This window comes from Telopea speciosissima, chromosome 2, assembly GCF_018873765.1.
Source record: "Telopea speciosissima isolate NSW1024214 ecotype Mountain lineage chromosome 2, Tspe_v1, whole genome shotgun sequence".
Lineage (NCBI taxonomy): Eukaryota > Viridiplantae > Streptophyta > Magnoliopsida > Proteales > Proteaceae > Telopea > Telopea speciosissima.
This window is the reverse complement of record NC_057917.1, coordinates 65,471,438-65,492,304: the sequence shown is the minus strand read 5'-3', so window position 1 is coordinate 65,492,304 and position 20,867 is coordinate 65,471,438. Positions and strand designations below refer to the sequence as shown.

At 38.1% G+C, this 20,867-nt stretch overlaps 1 pseudogene; it reads left to right on the top strand.

Annotated features, from left to right (window-relative positions):
• Positions 1-1,458: 1,458 nt before the first annotated feature.
• LOC122651003 lies at positions 1,459-20,406 on the top strand (annotated as a pseudogene).
• Positions 20,407-20,867: the final 461 nt, after the last annotated feature.

The window sequence follows — 20,867 nt, the reverse complement described above, 5'->3', positions numbered from 1 at the left end:
ACCTGAGAGGATAATTTTCCGGTGTATAAGACCCACCTGTAGTTAACAAAAACCCAAACGTGTTTAAAACTGTCAAAAAAAAAGCAGCACCCCCCCCCCCCCTAGTTATCATTTTCCTAGTCTGTTTTATTGGAAGATGGATGCTAGCGCTATGGGTGAACATTAATGAATCTTAATACAAATCATTTTTGCTCTATTTTGATGGAGTAAATTAAGGGAAGGAAAATTTTCAGACCTCATACAGAATTTTTTGTTTTTTGGTAAATAATAAAAAAACTTTTGTAATTACATGATTATGTTACTAATAACTTCAAATCATTCCATATTTGGTTATTAAGTTTTGGGTAAGATATCGCTGCCTAATCGTGTAGTCTTAATATCAGTGTGTGGCCAATGAGAGTGTACATAGGGGCATCAACATAGATGGAATTTTTATTTCACGAGGTGAGACGGTGATTTTACACACTCTTGTGTTTGGGTTCAGGATCCACACGACTAGGCAGCGCTCTTGTTCTCTTAAATTTACTTTGAATTTAAATCCTTCGGATTTGATAAGTAAAATAAAAATTACATCTAAAAAAATATCATTACTCAATATGATAAGAACTTTTACCTTCCAAAAAAAACAGTTTGATAAGAACTTTAAGTAGTTTATATAATCATATTGGATAATTATTAAAAAAGTTTCCCTTTTAGATGAAAATTTTCACTTCCCTAGGTTCCCTTCAAATTTCTCTGTAAACAAATGGAGCCGATCATACACCGATATTTTTGAATTAAAACAAAAAAGAAACTTTTGTAATCCTGCATGATTGTATAATTATCTTAGGTAATCATGCTTTTCAAATCAAACCTTTTATTTTTGTTCTTATAAAAATCAAATAATTTGGTTTAAAAAATGTATTAAAATTTAGGGATAAAGAGGCATTGGGTACGCCCAAACACATGGGAGGTGGGTGAAATGACCCCCCCAATGACGCAAACCCTGCCCCTGTCCCAACCCATGTGTCTTGGCGTAGCTTGCGCCCAGATGCATTCCCAGATAGAGAACATGCGCCTTAAAATTTAATAATTAGATCCAGAATGTTTTTGTAGTTACACAATCATGTTAAATGATGATTATACTAGAAAGTTCATTTTGGCTCCCATTGGATTGCAAGGAAAATTAAAGAAAAAAAATGAAATTTGCAAACTTAAAAAATAAGTCATTACATTAGGTTCTCCCTGTACTCCCCTTGGCTAGCTTGCTTGATTGTTGTATTATTTTTTCATTCTTCTTTTAATATATATCTGTTTTTCATTGACAAAAAAAAAACATATGTTCATGAATACAAGACCTGCGTTCTCTCTTAAAAAGAAAGAAAATGAGTTAAACAGAGAAAAGTCTTCTGTGAGTGGTAGAATATATGCTCAGTTAATTATTAACTACAATGGGAAGTTAAGATACTTTGGACGAAAATGGCTGCAAGCCTGCAACTGTTGATACGATTGCCATTCCGTAGCAAAACAATGGTTAGCCGCAATTTATAGTCATTTGCGACGGGAATGTACTGTCTAAATGCATTGTCTAAAGCCGGAGAATGGATCATCTGCACGTATTAATAGGTGAACATACATCTAAGAGTCAATCATATTTTAATTTTGATTTCATAAAAACCCCTCCTCCTCTTATAAATGGCAAAAATAGGATAGGTGGTTGGCTCTCACATGTAGGTTCACCTCTTGGTACGTGTAGAGGAACCAAACTCCTAAAGCCGTGGCACATGCGGCTGAGTTTTCCACATGGCTTACCAGTGTAACGGTTTTTGGTGTTTGAACGCTGGGTCAAAGCTCGGACTGTTGGATGAAGCATCTTTCACGTATCGAGTTCTCACTATCCGAACTAATACGATTAAGACACTGCAGAGGATTTTAATCCTGCTCTTATGCACAGTATTAGCAATCTTGCATGAAATTTGAAACTTTTAGTATTAGCCAAATGAGAGGGAGAGAGAGAGAGAGAGAGAGAGGATAAGATGAGTCAGTTTTGGTTAGAAGTTGGAAGTCTGACGGTTAAGAAGTGAAACGCGTGAGATGGTCCTCTCCCTCCTTGTTATTAATACTCAGTTTTCAATCTTCATTTCCAATTTTGTGAATCAGGGAAGAAATGCTGAGTTCAGCGATCCAAATGAGAAGATGTTCTTCAGACAAAGACACAGTTTATCTTGCGTTAATGTTCTTGCGATTGGTTTCTTATTTCCATTCGCACTTGGTTACACACTTCTGCCTGATGATGAAGGTAGTTATCATTTAGTCGAAATTGTCTTTTTTTTCTCCTTCCCCCTGAATTTAATCAGGAATTTATATGATTTAAAAAAGTATGTAATTGGAGAGAGAAAATCTTTCTTACAAATGGGCTCAGTGAGGAGGAAGATCAAATGATTAATGAAACTAATCTTAATTTGTTGTGTTGCATTTTGCTGTGGGCAGTGAACGCTTTGAGGCAGGTAGCAGAGACGTTAGGGAAGACAAACTGGAACTTCAGCACTGATCCATGTAGTGGTGAATCGGGATGGGTCACTCCTAATCCGTCTAAAGGATTTGAAAATGCCGTCACCTGCAACTGCTCCTCTAATGGCACCGTCTGCCATGTCATCAGCATGTATGTAAATCTCTCTCTCTCTCTCTCTTTTCTCCATCATTGCTGCATTGCAGTTTGCACGCTTAAAAGGCAAAAATTAAACTTAAACTAAACAATAGTACAGAAAGGAGCAGTTGTAGGAGCACCCCAGAAAGATATAAGATCAAGTTTTCTTCATCCACAGTGAATGAAGAATCTGTTTACACATGAGGATTCTTGTAATTGAAGAAGGGCATTTCAGACATGACAATAAATCCGTTTGTTTAGAAGGTAAAAGGGAATGGGATTGGGTTGGTAAAGAAAGGGAAGAGAAAGAAATGATGGAATAAATACTTTTTAGTGGATGGGATTTGATAGAATAGAGAGGAAATGGAGGTGTAGTGGGATTACGGGACAATTTTGCTGTTGGTCGGACTTTTATCGCTCCCAGTGCTACTAGGGTGCTGTGCGCATCATGTGTGCACGGCCCATAGCACCCCCAATAGTATTGGGGGATTAATTTCTCCTGTTGATCGGTTTGTAGGAATGTTCTGGCTGCCGTAATCACAGATGCCAACTTGGAATCTCGAAGGGTATTTTGGAAAATACTAAAACCTAAGGGGGGTATTTGAGAACTCAAAGGGGAAGGGGATCATTCTCAATAGGGTGTCATATAAGAAAAACACATTTAATGAGGTTGTCTCATAAATCTCACATCCCACTTAATCAATTGGTTCTATTTGTGATAGGTAAGAATAAATGCGACTTGGGTGCACGCGGTGCGTTACCACTTCTATTTGTGATACGAAAGAAAGAACGCTACTTGGGTGTGTGCGGTGCGTTGCCCCTATGCCCAGACACACTATGCCCAGACATAGGGGTGAGCAAAATGACCACCGTGCTCCCATGGAAAAGTGGAATTTTCTGGAGGTGTGGCAGTCATTTTGCATGCCCCTATGTCTGGACACAGGGCAGCGACAAGTCCAGCTAGCATTCTCTTTCCCTTGTGCTAATTTGTGAGAAACTAGTGAAAGTTTATCACCCATTTTTCTCCGGCCAACAAACAGGGTCTTGAGTTCTACCCAAAAAAAAAATAGGGTCTTGAGGGCAAGGTTTTAAAACTCGAACCACTTTGGTCGACTTGCCCAATTTCACAATCACAAAGTATGTATAATACTTGATGAAATGGTTCAAAAGCAGCATTGTCATCGGTTCGGTCTTTCAGTTTACACATGGAACCATGATCATTTGGTGAGGCCACTGTAACTTAGGGAGATGGAGCAGAAGTCAAGTAGCCAGGTTTAACAGTCATCAATGGCCTCTGCATAGAGAGCAACGCGGCGCTCAACCTATCACTACAAATAACTGGGAAAGGTTTCTCACTAAATGTGATCACCTACTGTGTTTGGGTTCGTGCCTTTTGTAACTTAGAATTATGGGAAGAAGCTGAAAGTTTGTCCAACTCAATGGTGCACTCTTTTATATATTATATTTGCATATATGGTAGGACTATTGAAGCATTTGCGGTGTTTGAAAGTTGTCTCTTGCACCTCTTTGAAGGCCTATGCAATTCTGGCTATGTGTTGACTGAAATGTTGAGACGAAGAATCTCAACAGTTTGGTAGATTGTCTTTGCAAAGAAGGAACCCCTTCAAACAAAAATATATATATAAAGAAAAAAAGCACATCAGATGCTAGATATTATGACTTAAAGAGACACAAAATCTAAAACAATTGCATAAAGTGCACTGATTGATGGGTACTGTTTAATTGGTCGAATGTAGGAATCTAGAAAAGTCTTTTGACCATACAGAGTCAGGGCATGAGTCAGAGGTTATTGTCTATAGTATGTTGATTAATGGCTATTGCAAGAATAGGAGGATAGATGAAGCTGTGCATCTGTTCAGGGAATGCCTCCCATACAGTTGATGCCTAATACTATTACATTATTACTTAGAGACACTAATGAGAGGACTGTGTGGCTGAAATGGGCATTGATGAAGCAATGAAACTGCTTCCTGAATTGTAATGCACTGCGCTTGACCACAATATTGTAATTTTTGGCTTGATGGATTGTTCAAAGCCCATAATCTTGAAGATGCAAGGGAGATTTTCTGTACCATCTTTGACAGAGAGTTGGATCTTGATGCTAGAATATATATAGCTGAATGACCAATAGCCTCTGTAAAGATGGTTTACTTGATGAAGCTCAAGATTTGTTTATGCAAATGAAGGCAAAGGATTATACTCAGAGATGATTTCAGTTTTAATTTTTATGAGTCGAAGGTTACTCCCTACAAATGAGATGCATAAGGCAATTTAGTTTCTTAACACAAGGTGTTGCAAGGGCTATTTCATCAGATTCAACAACCACATGTGGCAATTAATTTTCTCGAGGTAATACTTTTTACGTACCAGAGATCATTTAATGCTACTCCTGGCAACCATGCCAATAGCATGGAAAGAGACCAATGCAAGTAAGCACTTTCTCAACTGAAGTGACCCTCTTTACTCTTTAGTATACATACTACTTAACCATTGACCACTGAAGAACTGGGGAAACTTTTCCTTAGGTAATGGAGGATCTTCTAAAGATTTTTTCTATCAGCCCTTACCACTGATGTTTATGTTTCAAAGGCCAAGGTGGTTGCTTGCAGCTATAAACTAAAGTTGCCTGTAGTAGAAACCGGACGTTTCTATTTCAGCTAGTGGTAAACCTTTCCATTCTAATGCATATGTTTCGAATGCCAAGGTGATTACTTGCAGCTATAAACTAAAGTTGCATTGCCATTTCAGCTAGTGTAAAACTTTCCATTCTGATGTTTATATTTCGAACACCAAGGTGATTGCTTTCAGCTGTAAATTAAAGTTGCCTTTGGTAGAAAGTTCACATTGCATTATCAGCTAGTTTAACCCGTGATGAAATTGGGCTGTGTCTTTTGCTTCGGTTGCAGGGAAAATAGATGCTCTGAAAGGACTGTACAGTAAGGTTTACTCTACTTTATAAAATGAATACAGAAATCAACTCTAGAATCTGGAGAATTTGTAAGTGGCAGATCACTTTCACTGGTCTAAACAAAAGAAGAAGGATTGTTGAGTGGTGGAGAGGTGTCACTGCTGTCACTGCTTGGAAACCCAGAGATCATGTCTTCTTTGAGTTAACATGGAATGCAAAAAACACGTCCACTACAAATTTGGAGGGAGAAACCTGTTCAGCATCCTGGCATAAATAATTACATTGGTGTGAGCATTGGTAACCCTAGTTTGACTAAGGACATGATGGTTTTAGGATTGAGAGGCAGACTGGGACAGAATGGAACAACATTATAATATAATATATCGGGGATTAACTTATCCTTCTGTCAGTTCTTTATATACTTGGAAAAGGGTTAAAAGTATAGAAAAGTTATAACATATATTTTCCTTAATTGATTATTAGGTTCAATGACTTGTACTTTTCTAATACATTCATTAGTCATTACAAGGCTTGCAGGTTTTATTCTCTGTACCTTTATATTGCCAAGAGATCTAAAACGATGCAGACAGTGGTCAATGCAATGCGTTGGGTCAGACCACTTGCATACACTATACTGAGATCCCATATTCTAAGGGTCTAAATGCCTCTATTACTCCCTTCCATGCAGAGTTCTCAAAGCTCAAAATCTTCCAGGAGTGCTCCCACCAGAGTTGGTCAGGCTTCCCTACCTTGAGCAAATGTAATGAACTTACACTTTGCACCCCCCCATACCATTTCCTTAGTATTATGCACTTTATTCTCAGTGTATCAACTGACAATCCATTGGCCTTTCTTAACAGTGATTTCTCCCAAAACTACCTTAGTGGTACAGTACCTCCAGAATGGGGATCCTTGCAGTTGGTGAATATATAAGTAAGCATCCCATTCTCTTACTATCATACTCCAAGGCTTTGCCAATGGAAACAAACTGTCTTCCAGAAATTAATCCAAAGTTGCCACTGCAGCTCTCTTATTGGAAACCGTTTATCAGGTCCGATTCCAAAAGAGATTTCAAATATCACTACTCTCAAAGAACTGTAAGCTCTCTCTCTCTCTCCATACTAAAGTATATGTTTCTTGTGCTAAAGTAGATTGAACGGTTTGAGGGTTTTCATTTTAAGCAGTTGAAACTTTCAGGACCCTCGACTTCAATCAGCTTTCTGGAGATCTTCCAGCAGAGTTTGGGAATCTGGTCAACATAGAGAGAATGTAAGCCTTTCCTTGTTTCTTTGCACATTCTCTTGAATTGGTTTTCCTCTGATTGCATGTTTTGAAAGTGTATTAAGACAGGCTGATCTTTTGATTCTCTTTCTGTTTTTCTAATTGTTGTTGTAGTCTAATTTCATCGAATAATTTCACGGGGCAGTTGCCTGAGACACTCTCTAAGCTGACCAACTTGAGGGACTTGTAAGTTTCTGATAAATTATCCAACTTTTGATGTCACCTCTTGGCTTGTTTTTCATTGTTAATCCTTCCTTCCTGTCCTTTACTTATTGCAGTCGAATAAGTGATAACCACTTTAGTGGAAAAATACCAAGTTTCATACAAAATTGGACCAACCTCGAAAAGTTGTAAGAGTTTTCCCTTCCAAGTTCTCCACTGCCTTTTAGTGATCGATTTACAGAAAGTCATATCCTTCTTACTTATGTCATGCGAATTTTGTCACTGACAGAGTCATACAGGCAAGTGGTTTGGAAGGTCCCATTCCTTCTGAAATTTCCCTTTTGAAAAATTTATCTGATATGTGAGTACACTTTTTTGTCTCACAAGTCTTAGCTGTGTCTTAAGTGTCAAGCCATCAACCTGCCCTTTTCACATTAAGCAATTTCTAGTATTTACTGTTGCTGAAAGTTGGTGTCCAGGAGGATCAGTGACATAAATGGAACAGGAGCATTTGTCCCACAATTGAGCAATATGACAAACATTAAGACACTGTGAGTTGGATGGTTATCTGTCTCTTTCAATATATAGAAGTATGATTATATGTTTTTGTGGTTTAAAGTTACACTAATTCTGATTTCTTTTCGTATTAGGATATTAAGGAGTTGCAACTTTATTGGAGATATACCTTCACATCTAGGGGAAATGAAAAAACTGAATGACTTGTAAGTCTTAGTTTCTTTCTCACTCGGTACAAGTGTCTAGTTCCATGTAGTTGTTGTTGTTGCATATGTGACTATATTTTGTAACGACCCCAAACCCAGACAGGTTATAAAGTGCTGCCCTCACGGGCATTGGTCAGAAACCACCATTCACATTTGTATAATAACCCAACTCCCATACATCACATACATACACAAAGGAAGACTTAACAACACTTGGAGCTGGATTTAAGGTTTACACATTGTATATACATCTACTGGTGGCAAATACTAAAGTTCAGCGTAGTTATCAAAAGTTATATTACATCAAAAGATTGTAGTATCACATTGTTTATCCAAACATCATAAGTTCTCATGACCTGTCTCTAAGGTTAGTGCACCATGTGCACTCATAACCTATAGAGTTTGGAGTTGTGCACACCTCTCCTCTGAACTCATCAACTGAAATAGAAGATTTTATGCAGAGATGACCTAACAACTCAGTGAAGAAAACATAATACAATACAAACAAGTGTCATGTGCTTCAATAATAGTGTACAAATATAACGTTTTATTGTTATGTCAGGTCTTAGACAATATTGTGAAATACCGATAGTGCACTATATAGAAGAGGTTAGCCTGGCCTCATGTCAATAAATCAATTCTTTACCTCAGTATTGTAACCCAGGAGAGGAATGGCACAGCTCACACTCGTAATCTCGTATCACATATAGGATTTTATCGAGTTCTTAGCTCGTCCACATACAGGATTTTATCGAGTCCTTATCTCGCTCTCGTGTCACATATAGGATTTTATCTCATCCTTAGCTCGTTCACATAAATAAAGGATTTTATCGAGTCCTTAGCTTGTCGACATACAGGATTTTACTGAGTGCTTAGCTCATAAGAAACCTCATCTAGTACATAACCCCCTCCTGGAAAGGGACAGTATTCACAAGGTCATCCAGTCATGTTCTCATAGTACTACTATTATCAATCTCATTCACTTGATTCACACATCTCGTACACTTTTCAGAGGCACAATGGAGAGACAAGATGCTGGTCAACTCTTAAACCAGCTTTGATAGCAAGTTCAAAGTAATAAAGGAAAATAACGAGGGAGAGAAAAGGATGAAGGAAGAATAAGAAGAAATGTTGTGGTAGAACCTATATTTATTTACTTGGTAAATTACACGTCACCCACTGGTTTTCAAACGAAACTCAAATCACCCCCTGGTTTTTTAAAATACTCATCCTTCCCCCTCTACGGTAACGGTGTTAGTCTGCTATTAGTTATTGGTGTGAAAGGACTATTTTACCTTTGTACTAAAACATTTGAATTAAATTTACAATACTACCCTTCAAAATCTATGTTTGGATGTCAAGGGTAGTTAATGGCTGACATCATCACTTAACAGCATAAAACTAACGGTAAGGACTAATTTGTCATATTGGGGTCTAATACAGGGGGTGATTTGAGTATTTTCAAAAACCAAGGGGTGATTTGAGTTTCGTTTGAAAACCAAGGGTGACGTGTAATTTACCCTTGTTTACTTGAGAATAGATATGTAAAATTACATAAATACCCCCATCCTAACATGAGTATACCTAAGGAGGTCAAATACATTCTTATTTACTAAAGTACCCATGATACCCTTAGTACTGAATTATAACACTAAAGAGCTTAGAAATATTTAAATTTACAGCAATTGAAATGAAATCATGCAGCAATGAATTCATAAGGTGCCAATATCTGAATGACAACTATTATAAAAAGGCCGTACCCAGTGCACGAGGCTCCCGCATTTAGCAGGGTCTGGGGAGGGTCAAATGTACACAGCCTTACCCCTGTTTCCAAAGAGGCTGTTTCCAGGGCTTGAACCCGTGACCAAGCGTTCAACAAGTGCGCACTTGACCAATGCGCCAAGCACGACCTTCTGAATGAAAACTATTATACAACATAAATATTAATTTATGACTCTGTTGCTAATTGCTTTCCCAAGTTGTCTGAATTCTTTGTCTCTTCTGCTCATGTGTTTTTATTAGGTAATGCTTTATGAGTTACGTAATTATGTTGCACCAAAAGTGTATACTGTGAATGTTGTTTACATTTCCATTATAAACAGAACTTAGAAAGTAAAATGGTGTGAACCAGAGCATTTTTTATTATTATTTCTCTGAATTTCTCTCCCCACAGGGACCTGAGTTTTAACAAGCTGACAGGGACTATTCCAAGCAGCTTTGAAAGCTTTTCAAAGTTGGATTTCATGTAAGGAATCTAACTCGTAGCTAGATTTATCTTTTGACAAGTCTGTGGTGACCTTTACAATGGTAGATAGTAGTGGCAACTGCTCAGTCTCAAAGAATCATTCTGGATTTTGATTAGGTATCTAACTGGAAATTTATTAAGTGGTACTGTGCCTGAATGGATGCCAATGAAAGGGGAAAGCATGTAATTTTCTCTTCCCAAAGCTTAATTATGATTTTGTTTATGTGTAATCTGCAGTGGGAATTCAATATATCTAACTATGGATAGTAATTTATGATGTATTAATGATTTTACTGAAGATGATAATGTGTAATATGCATATGCAATGTATAGTGATTTTTCCTACAACAACTTTACATTGGAAGGCTTAGATGTGCGTAGTTGTCAATGGGGGCATGTGTAAGAACACTAGCCCAAAATAATGAATTCTTTGTACTTTCCAGTTACACTTTTTTTGGGTTGAAACTGATAAAAAAATTTATTTGAATTTCTTGATTTTAGGAACTTGTTTGGGAATCCTTATTTTGGAAACGATTTGTAAGTTCTGATTCCTCTACATGAAATTGCAAGTTAGGTTTATTTGTTTGTCTGGTATCAAAATATTCATCTTTAAGCTCACAATGCTGACTTTAGTTTTGATTTTTTCTTATACCTAGAGGTGGAATTGCCACATGCCTGCAAACCTTTAATTGTCCATGAAGTAAGTGTGAGCCTTCCAGACATTGCTCAGTTTATCATAGTTGCTTGGCAAATATGTTTTGTGATTGCAATTTTCTCTGAAAAATTTCTTATGTATAACAGAGTCACCCATAACTAGATACTTTTTTTTTAAAAGGAAATTGAGTGTTCAAAACTGGGAAATTTTGTGGTGAATTTCAAATGTCATACAACTTTGCAGTTTGAAAGACATATTAGAAAGGTCATTAAAGTATTCTGTCAAACATCAAGTACTTTTAAAAGTAGACATAGTTTTTTTTTTTTTTTTAATCCCGAATATTACCTGGGACCCGGGCTGGCCCTTGAGCTTTTATTAGATATCAGAAAAAATAAAGAATACAGGGGGGGACGTGCCACCTTACCCCAACCCACACCTCTAGGTAGGGGTGTAAATGAATAGCCGAAATCCGTTTCCGTATCTGTGTCTGTATCCGTTTAGCACTATCCGAATCCGTCCGAAAGCTAAACTGATGCGGATACGGATAGGCTATAGCTATCCGAAAAGCTATATTTACATGTAAACGGATAAAATATCTGTGTCCGTATCCGTTTAGCACTATCCGAATCCGTCTGATAGCTAATCGGATGCTGATGCTGATATAGCACTATCCGAGCCGAATCCGATCCGTTTACAGCTCTAGGTATTCACACCACTCAAGACAGCCTAAGCAGCCCTTACAAGCAGAAATAGCACAAAAGCCTAACATCTAAGAACAGGCAGTCCTGCTTTGTCCTCACGAAGGATACTTTGCAGGGGACCCGTGGGTATGCTCCCAGGCCGAAACCTAGCAGAGGCCTCAATAACACAAGACAAATTGGCCAGCCAGTCTGCCGCCCTGTTGCTCTCCCTGAAAGTAAAAGACACATGTGCCTGTGTGTAATCAACCAGCTCCAGAATCTCCTTAAAGTAGTACCAACCCTCCCACAACTTGCACCTCCTCATATTAACAACCCTTACCATTGTCTCGGAGTCCGAATTTACAACCACATCCCACAAACCCATCTCTTTCCATATTTTCAGACCATCCCTCAACGCCCTCATCTCTGCCAAAGAGTTCGTACAGGGTCCATAAAAACTAGAAAAGGCAGCCAGCACATCCCCATTCCGGTCCCTTATTATCCCTCCCCCACCACCTGGGCCAGGGTTGCCTTGGCAGGCACCATCCGCATTCAGCTTTACCGACGCAAAAGGGGGGCACCAATACACAGGAAATGGACGTTTCCTCCTGCGGATTGGCTTCGATAAACCAAAGCACTACAGCAATAAACTGTCCCTAGCTGAAGCATGACCACCAACCATGGATGGGTAGGGAAGCTCCCTAACCCATCTCTTAATGCACTCGATTAAAGTGCTAGCTGTCCTCCTCTGTTCTCCTTGCCTTCTGTTATTTCTTTCCTTCCAAAGTTCCCAGACGATTAGAGATGGCAGAAGCCCTGTGATATACGCGCTGAGGCAGTGGCCGCCGCCAATCCCTGCCAAAGCAAAATTTTGTGTCTGGCACCCTGACCAGGGAGAACGGCAATGTCAAACATACGGGAGAAGTGTCACCAGACTTTGGTGGCTGTTCCACCATCAACCAGGCAGTGATCTGTCGTTTCCATCTGTGGTCTACCACAACAGGGGCACTTTGAAGCCAGGGGTATGCCCATCGCCATTACGGCGTCGTCAGTTGGAATCCTCCCATTCAACAGCTGCCAAGAAAAATAACCTATTTTCACCCGGAGAGCTTGATTCCAAATCCATTTCGCATATGCTACTGTTAGGGCCCCACCCCGCACTTTATTCCAAACGGCCTTGGTGGTGAATAAACCATTGCTAGAGGGGGTCCAAGCCAACACATCCTCGCCTTCCGATAGGACAAAAGAGCCTGAAGCGATACTATCTCTTGCAGCCGTAGAGTCAATGCTGTCCAACACGCCCTGCCTCCAAGAGCCATCCCCACACACTGCATCCTTTACACGTAACCCCAAGTCCACTAGGAGCCCATTGTCCACAGTGTCTACCAACGGACCAAACCCCGTCCAATTATCCAGCCAAAATGAGATGTTGCCACCGCCCAGCAACCAGCTGGAGTTGCTCAACAGGAGATCCTTATAGGCTAGTGTTTCCCGCCAGGATTTCGAACCAGCCCCCATCGACCTTACTAATTCCACATGCTGATTCTTAAAGAACTTTGCCTTAAAAAACTCACTCCATAACAACCTTTCCGTAAGAATTCTCCACAGCCCCTTTAGCCTAAGGGATAGACCTACATCCTCCAGCAGTCTAATCCCCAGCCCACCTTCCTCCTGTGGCCTGCACTATAGGATATTAGGATAAAAAATGCAGCCAAAACCAGGCATATATACAACTCTGACAAGTTTGGGGTAAAAATACTCTACCAAACAGGTACACTTCCATTCAAACAAGAACTTAAAAAATTTAATGAGTGACATGGTATTGGAAAGCTAAAAGTGTTCTAAATAGAGAAATATTCTATTTGCATGTGATTATGCTGGGATGCGTCCACAGTTATCACGGCCATACAGTAAGGTCTACCTGTTAATTGGGTGGGTCTTACTGTATGGATTTGACCACAGTATAGTGTTCCAGCATGCACTCGTGGTGCTATCACTCTCTTCTTAATAAAATCTTAATGCAACTCAATGGGCAACCTAAAACCTAGAGGAGCAATATATATATTTTTTTGGTGAATAGAGGAGCAATATTATATCCACAAATGATTAAATTTAGAAGGACTTCGAATGATTGGGAAGTGGAGAGGGTGGTGGAGTTAATGAAGGTTTTGGATGCCAAAGTGAAAGAGGGGGGGCTATGTAAGGGTGTAGGGGAGGTGAGGGGAGGGGAGGATCAGATCTTTTCTCAGGGAAATGTTTCTTTTAGGATGCTACATCATGGGTGTGAGCCTTTTCCTTACAAGATGGTGTGGAACAAGTGAGTGCCTCCCAGGGTTTGTTTCTTTATGTGGAATGTGGTGTTAGAAAAGATTCTGACAGTGGGTTAATTTTAATTAAAAGAGGATGTTCAATAAGAAATTAGCCGACCCCATTTATTTGGGATAAGGCTATGTTGTGGTTGATGGTCAATAAGAAATATGCGTAAGCTGTGTATTGATGGTCTGGAGGATGGATATTATCTGTTTGTTAGATGCCAATTTGTAATGTAAGTGTGGAGAGCTGTTGTGTATGGGAGAGTATAGGATTTCTCCTCAAATCACTTATTGCAGTCTTAATTGTGTGGGAAGGATGTCCTTCTGAGGGGAGATTAGTGTCCCTGTGGAGTATTACTTTTGCAATTTTTGGTGCATTTGGAAGGAAAGGAACAGAAGCATTCTTGATGCCAAACAGGGATTAGCCGACAGAATTGCTGCTAGAGCTATGTGGATGGCATCCATCTGGTGTTCAATGTCTGCCCCCCCCCCCCCCATTGCCATTGAATTGATGAATGGGGCATTGGGAGTATGTGATCTTTTGAATGGGGTTAGCATTATATTCTTTGTAGAGAGTCTTTGCTGGCTATGAGGCTTTTGTACAGCACCTCTTTGTAAAGGTTGCTATCTTTTGTTTTATCATCAAATAAATTCAGTTCTCTGACTCCAAAAAAAAAATGATTGAATTAAGAAGATATTATAAATTAATCTATTTTGATTTTTCATTAGAAATCTATTAAGATAGTATAGTAATTAATTATTCATGTGAAATAAATGTGTTGCTTAACCATTACAACTCAAAGTATATTTGTAGATTTGTAGTTACTATTTCTTTGCTCTGAATGCAAATGTTGCATCCAGCTTATAGGTCATTCACATGTATTCCACTGAGGCCAAAATATATGGGTTTGAAGGTGGTTAATCTAGAAATTTTGTTTCCACAATATACCAGTTTTATACATTATAAAACCATAGACTTGCCTCTAAAATAGTAAAATCTAGGACAATGCTTCAAAGCGGCTACTCCCACTGGCTTAGAGGAGGCCTATATGCTGCAGCAAATACTGGAGTGCCTTCTCTAATCTCTAGGGTTCTTGTTGGGTTTGGGTACAAACTCTTGTTTTGTTTGGAATAAGTGGATCGGTAGTTGAGCCTAATACTTGAAAATGATGTTCTAAAAATCTGATATCTTTTTATTTACCATTCTTCTCTGTTGTTATTTTTGCTGCTTCTATAATAGGTAGGCAGAGGGCTGTGTGTACTGTGTAGCCAAGCGAGACAATTCTAATTTTGCTGACCAGTCCTTATAGAAGCTGAAAATTATGGGGTCCCTAACAATTGATTGTGTACATTTTCTATCATAACTTCTTTTCCTCTTTATTGGTGAGTCTTCATTAATCCTTGTTCTAGGATTGTGAGACCCCAATTCTGGTTCAAGAAAGAGAGGTAATACTAATCTATTTTTGTTTAAATTTATTTCAGTTTAAATTTTGTTTAATGCTTTGGCTTTGAAGCCTGCAGTATAGTAGTTCCTCTACTCAGTGTGTTGTTGATGTGCAGACCTAGACCATTCAAATAATGGGTGACCCTCTGGAATAGCCAAATTTACATTGCTATTTCTAATGCCATTCCCATGGATAAAAGCCTCATTTTTCTATATTTTCTCAAGGCTCCTGTTGTTTAAAGCTAAAATTCATGTAAAAGGAAAATTTTCTGGTAAGTCTATAAAATATTAAGATTTTACTTGAAACTTTTCCTTTTATGTGGTTTTTACTTGAAAACAAATGGAGCCTAAAAAAGGGCTTTAAAAGGTGGTTATAGGAATGACAGCCACATAGACAAGGAATGACCTGATGAACATATGAACATGGTTTGCCTGAAAAATGAGCTGGTACATGTCAGAAATTTGTTCAAAGTGCCCGTTTGGTTACAAGATCCCAGCCTCAAATATATTATAGAATTGGGGTTTCTGAATCTTGGCTTTTAAAACCCTGTTCAACAAGTCCAAACCCTAGCTCATCTCTTTTGGAAGGGTCATTATTTAAGACTGTCTTGGTTCATCTCAATTCCTTGTGTAACTTCTATTTTGAGGTTGTTGAAACTGTTGGTCATCCTACATTGGATTTTGGCACAGAAAAAATTGTTCTGGATGTCCTGATTCATTACTCTTATGTAATGTACTTATATGTCTATACAATCAAATATTGATTGGATTGTAAGCAAAACTGAATTATTTTTTCTCCTTCATGCTATATTTTCTCAGTTCCTCTTAATCATATCTGATGAGAATTTTCCTTTGGCTTTATTCTAGAATGGTATTTGCTCTACATAAATTGTGGTGGCAGAGAAATAACTATCAATGGAAGAACATATGGAGCTGATCAAGACACTGCTAGTCCTTCAAAGTTTTTCCAAAGTGGATACAATTGGGCATTTAGCAGCACTGGTTCCTTCTTAGATGATGACACAAATATTGATGACTATATTGCAACAAATATGTCCAGACTCTTGATGGATTCCCAATTGTACACAACAGCACGCCTTTCTCCTCTCTCTCTTACCTATTATGGATACTGTCTGCTGAATGGAAATTACACTGTGAACCTTCACTTTGCGGAGATTATGTTTACGAAGGACGAGACATATAACAGTCTTGGGAGGCGCATATTTGATGTCTATATTCAGGTAGTTGATCACAATATAAAGTTATACCTTCTGAAGCCTCCGAAAGTGGGTATTACCAGTAATCTGTTTAGTGCAGGGAAAATTGGTCCTGAAGGACTTCAATATCATGGATGAAGCAGGGGGAGCTGGCAAGGAAGTTATTAAAACATTTTCTGCAATAGCCGTAGCAAGTGGTACATTAGAAATCCGCTTCTATTGGGCTGGGAGAGGGACAACCGGAATCCCTTCTAGAGGAACCTATGGTCCTCTTATATCAGCCATCTCTGTGGATCCTGGTACATATAATACTGTTATAAAGCTTCTCCTTCTAGGTGTACTTTATTTTTTGAGTAAAGTCATTCTATGCTTAGGATAAGCTGGTGCTATTAATATATAGTGATAATGTTTGCCATTTTTTGTTGCAGAATTATTTTACTTAAATTGGATGAGTTTAGTCTGGTTTTTATTCACTTATGCATAGTTGTTCTATGTGGCAAATAATCCGGTGTGGCTGTGTCTGATAAATGGGAAAGAATTTGCAGAAACAAGCAAATTTAACATCAGCCAAGGAGAAATGCTTTATATGACAGTACATGTTGTATAATCAATCAAAATTAAATTATTCAAAGAGAACTGCTCTCTTTTTTTTTGGATTGAATTTCTGTTTGCTCCCCCCACCCGCCAAAAAAATATATATTTTGACTGGTTGTTTCATGTCTGTCGACTAAGAATTAATTTTTCCAATTTGTTTTCCACTCTCATCTCCAGTGATTTGTGATGCCTTATATATCATTTTTCAATCTTCTAAGCTTTGTGTTTTGATTTTTTTTTTCTTCCTTCATGCAGATTTTGTATCTCCTCTAGAAGGTGGAAAGAAGATGCCTGCAACTGATGTTTTTGGCATTGTGGCTTCAGTTGTATGCCTTGTTTTCTTAGTTCTGGTTATCCTTCGTCATAAAGGATGTATGGGATGCAAAACCAAAATGAGCCAAGGTGGGAACAAAATAACTATAAATCTGGGGAGTAAAAAATAAAACGAATCTCAGAAACATTAATGAGAAGGAAATAGGGAAAAAGGTCCTGGCACTAGTGTACCACCAGTAACGGATGGTTTCCGGCACCAAAAGTTATTTCTGTCAAGTGGAGAGCATTATATGGTCATTCAAAATATCAAGTAGATAGGTTATCCTCTAGATATGCCACATGTCGATTTTAGTGGTTCATCTCATCCATATGGCTCACCTTCTAGAGGGTTCTTCTTGTGTCTTCGATGGTCTAACTTCAAATATAACTAAAAATTTCAATGCATTATATTGACAGTATCAAAGTCAGATTGGACTAAAAAGTAAAAATAACCCACAAGTAGATGATAATGTGCACATGTCCACTTACTTTGAATTCTGAATGAATTTCCATGTGGCAGATAATGACAATCAGTGTTAGAGTGATTTCCTACATTGTTGGTGTCAGAGACCCACTCCTTATTAAAAAAATAAATCACAGAGTTTCTTCCAGTCTCTGATTCATTGGATTTGTTGAGGTGGAAATATTACTGCCATACATGCAACTTTGCCTTCAAGATTTAGGCTCCATCTGATTGCAACTAATGAAATTAAGGGAAATGAAATTGAAACAAACATAAAATGGAAAGTTTTCTATTCATTACCAACAATAATCATGTAACAAACTCAAAAACTTACAATATATAGTAACTGAGTTTAATTCACTTTGCAACCAAATTACTTAGATTTGAATAGATTAGATTGGTTAAGGGCAAAGGAATCTATGTGAAAAGTGTTGAAAATTTAAAACACCATATTTTATAAATTTCTAAATTAGTTACACAATCATGATTAGAAAAGTTTCTATTTTGTTTTTGTTTTAATTTCCCTTGCCTTCATTTCATTTCACTTATAACCAGACATTGTGTTACTGGTATTTTGTTTTCCATTTTAGTATTGTTCACACCATTCAAATATTGTATATATTGTCTCAAATGGACTCAGTTTCTCAACACTTAATGTTCTTTTCCAAACACGTCATTGACATGTCAATCACTGTACAAAGTGGATTCTGATAAACAGGAAGTATAACAAATTTTTGTTTACTTTGTTGAGAATCAGGGGATGAAAATTTAATTGACATCTTTGTGAGATGTGTAAACCTATGAGCATATCTTCAACTCTAAAGTTTTTGTTTGGTGTCAAACATATCTTGAACCATGTAGAGTATAGGTTTATATTTTAATCCATTTAAATCTGAACGAGAACTTGAACAACAGAATGAAGTGTTTTCATTGTTACTCTGTTACGCTCTGCTTTTGCATATATGTCCTTAGCATAATGGAAGTTATCAGTCATGAGGCAATTTACTACCTCATTATGGAGTCCTTTAATCCAATGTAAGTTGAACAGATCTGAGATGTCTGGACTTACAAACCGGTTCCTTTACCTTGAGGCAAATTAAAGCAACCACCAACAACTTTGATGTGGCGAACAAGATAGGAGAAGGTGGTTTTGGTATTGTGTACAAGGTATATTTTATGTAAGAGTATCTTGATCTATTATTTTTAATCAACATGGAAGTAGCTTTTTTTTTTCTTTTATATAAGTTACATGCACAAAACTATACATTACTTTTCAAATACAGGGTCTTTTATTGGATGGCACTGTTGTAGCAGTGAAGCAGCTTTCTTCCAAATCAAAGCAAGGAAATCGTGAATTTGTGAATGAGATAGGCATGATTTCCGCCCTGCAGCACCCTCATCTTGTTAAGCTTTATGGATGTTGTATTGAAGGAAATCAATTGTCACTTATATATGAGTACATGGAAAATAACTGCCTCGCTCGGGCTTTGTTTGGTAAGCTAAACATGCTTTTCTTCACCACATTTGATTTCAGTATCATGAGAGTACATTATGGATGAAACAGATTAGTATCTCTAACATTTGTTTATTTGATGACTGAAGGTCCAGAAGAATGCCAATAGAAATTGGACTGGCCAACTAGGCACAAGATCTGTGTTGGGATAGCAAAAGGTTTGGCTCATCTCCATGAGGAATCAAGATTGAAGATTGTCCACAGAGACATAAAAGCTACAAATGTGCTGCTTGATAAAGATCTTAATCCAAAGATATCTGACTTTGGCTTGGCCAAGCTTTTCGAGGAGGAGAAAACACACATAAGCACTCAAATTGCCGGAACCTTGTGAGTCACCATGCTTAGCATTTCACCTTGCAAAATGTAATTATTATCTTGCAGAATATAAAATTCTATGTTAAAAAAAGGGGAAAAAATGAAGGCATTATTTCTTTATTCGTAACAAATCCTTGTAGATCTTGCATCAGTGACAACTTGGACAAAGCATAGGGTTTAACATCATATATGGAAATATAACTTGTGATACTAATGTTTTTAGTGGATATATGGCGCCGGAGTATGTCATGAGGGGTTATCTAACTGATAAAGCAGATGTTTACAGTTTTGGAATTGTTGCCTTGGAAATTGTCAGTGGCATGAGTAACACTAATTTCAGGCCAATTACAGAGGACTGTGTGTGTCTTCTTGATTGGGTAATTTAGAAACTCTGCTCTCTTTCCTTCTAAACTTCTTACTTATGTTTTTTAAGGTTGATCCACATTAATTTTTTATTTTGTGATGAATTCTCTTACCACATCTTTTATTCTTCAGGCACTTGTCCTGAAAGAGAGAGAAAGTTTGCTGGAAATAGTGGATCCAAAATTGGGATTGGAATTCAACAAGGAAGAGGTGATCAGGTTGATTAATGTTGCTCTCTTGTGTACTGATGCATCTCCCATGCTGAGGCCTACAATGTCGGCTGTGGTGAGCATGCTTGAAGGCCGTGCCAGCATTGAGAAGTTTGTTTCAGTTCCAAGAATCAATTGTGATGATTTGGGGCCCAAGGCCGTCAAAAATCATTATCAAAAGAACCCAGGCCAGAGCATGGGTAAGAACCAGGTACAGGTATGTCAATGGAGGGTCCTGTTGATTCTTCCACTTCTGGTCTTGACATCTATCCAATCGATACAGATCCTGAATATTGGAAAACCCAAGGTTGACCATTTGGATTGTACATGGGAAAATAGTCTTTTTTGTTGGTGGTTGATCTTCTATAGATAGGGGTCCTCTATTTCAGCTAGTTTGGGGATGACCTGTTCCATACTGTCAATTGGATAAGGGACCTTCTTAAACTGGATGGCCATGTTTACAGATGCTGGGCTCAAGTCAGTTGTGTACATTAGGGGGTAAAGGGGAAATTTTTTGAAAAAGAAAATGGAGAAAAAGCCGCATTAACTTATCATTACTTTTGTCTTATTTTATTTTTCTTTTCTTTACTATCTATTTCTTGTGTTTCAAACATAGCATAGATTTTTTCACTACTTCTGATAAGGGCTGATATTTCAAAATATCATTGGACTGAGACTTGCAACATGAGTAGTGTACAGTGTTGAAGATTCGAAATAGAGAAGCATGAAACTTTCTCTTGCATCAGCAAAGGCCTAAACTAAACTACCTGCCCTTTATTTGCTCGCCTGTACTTTTGACTTTGTGACAACCGAGTCCCTAGACCC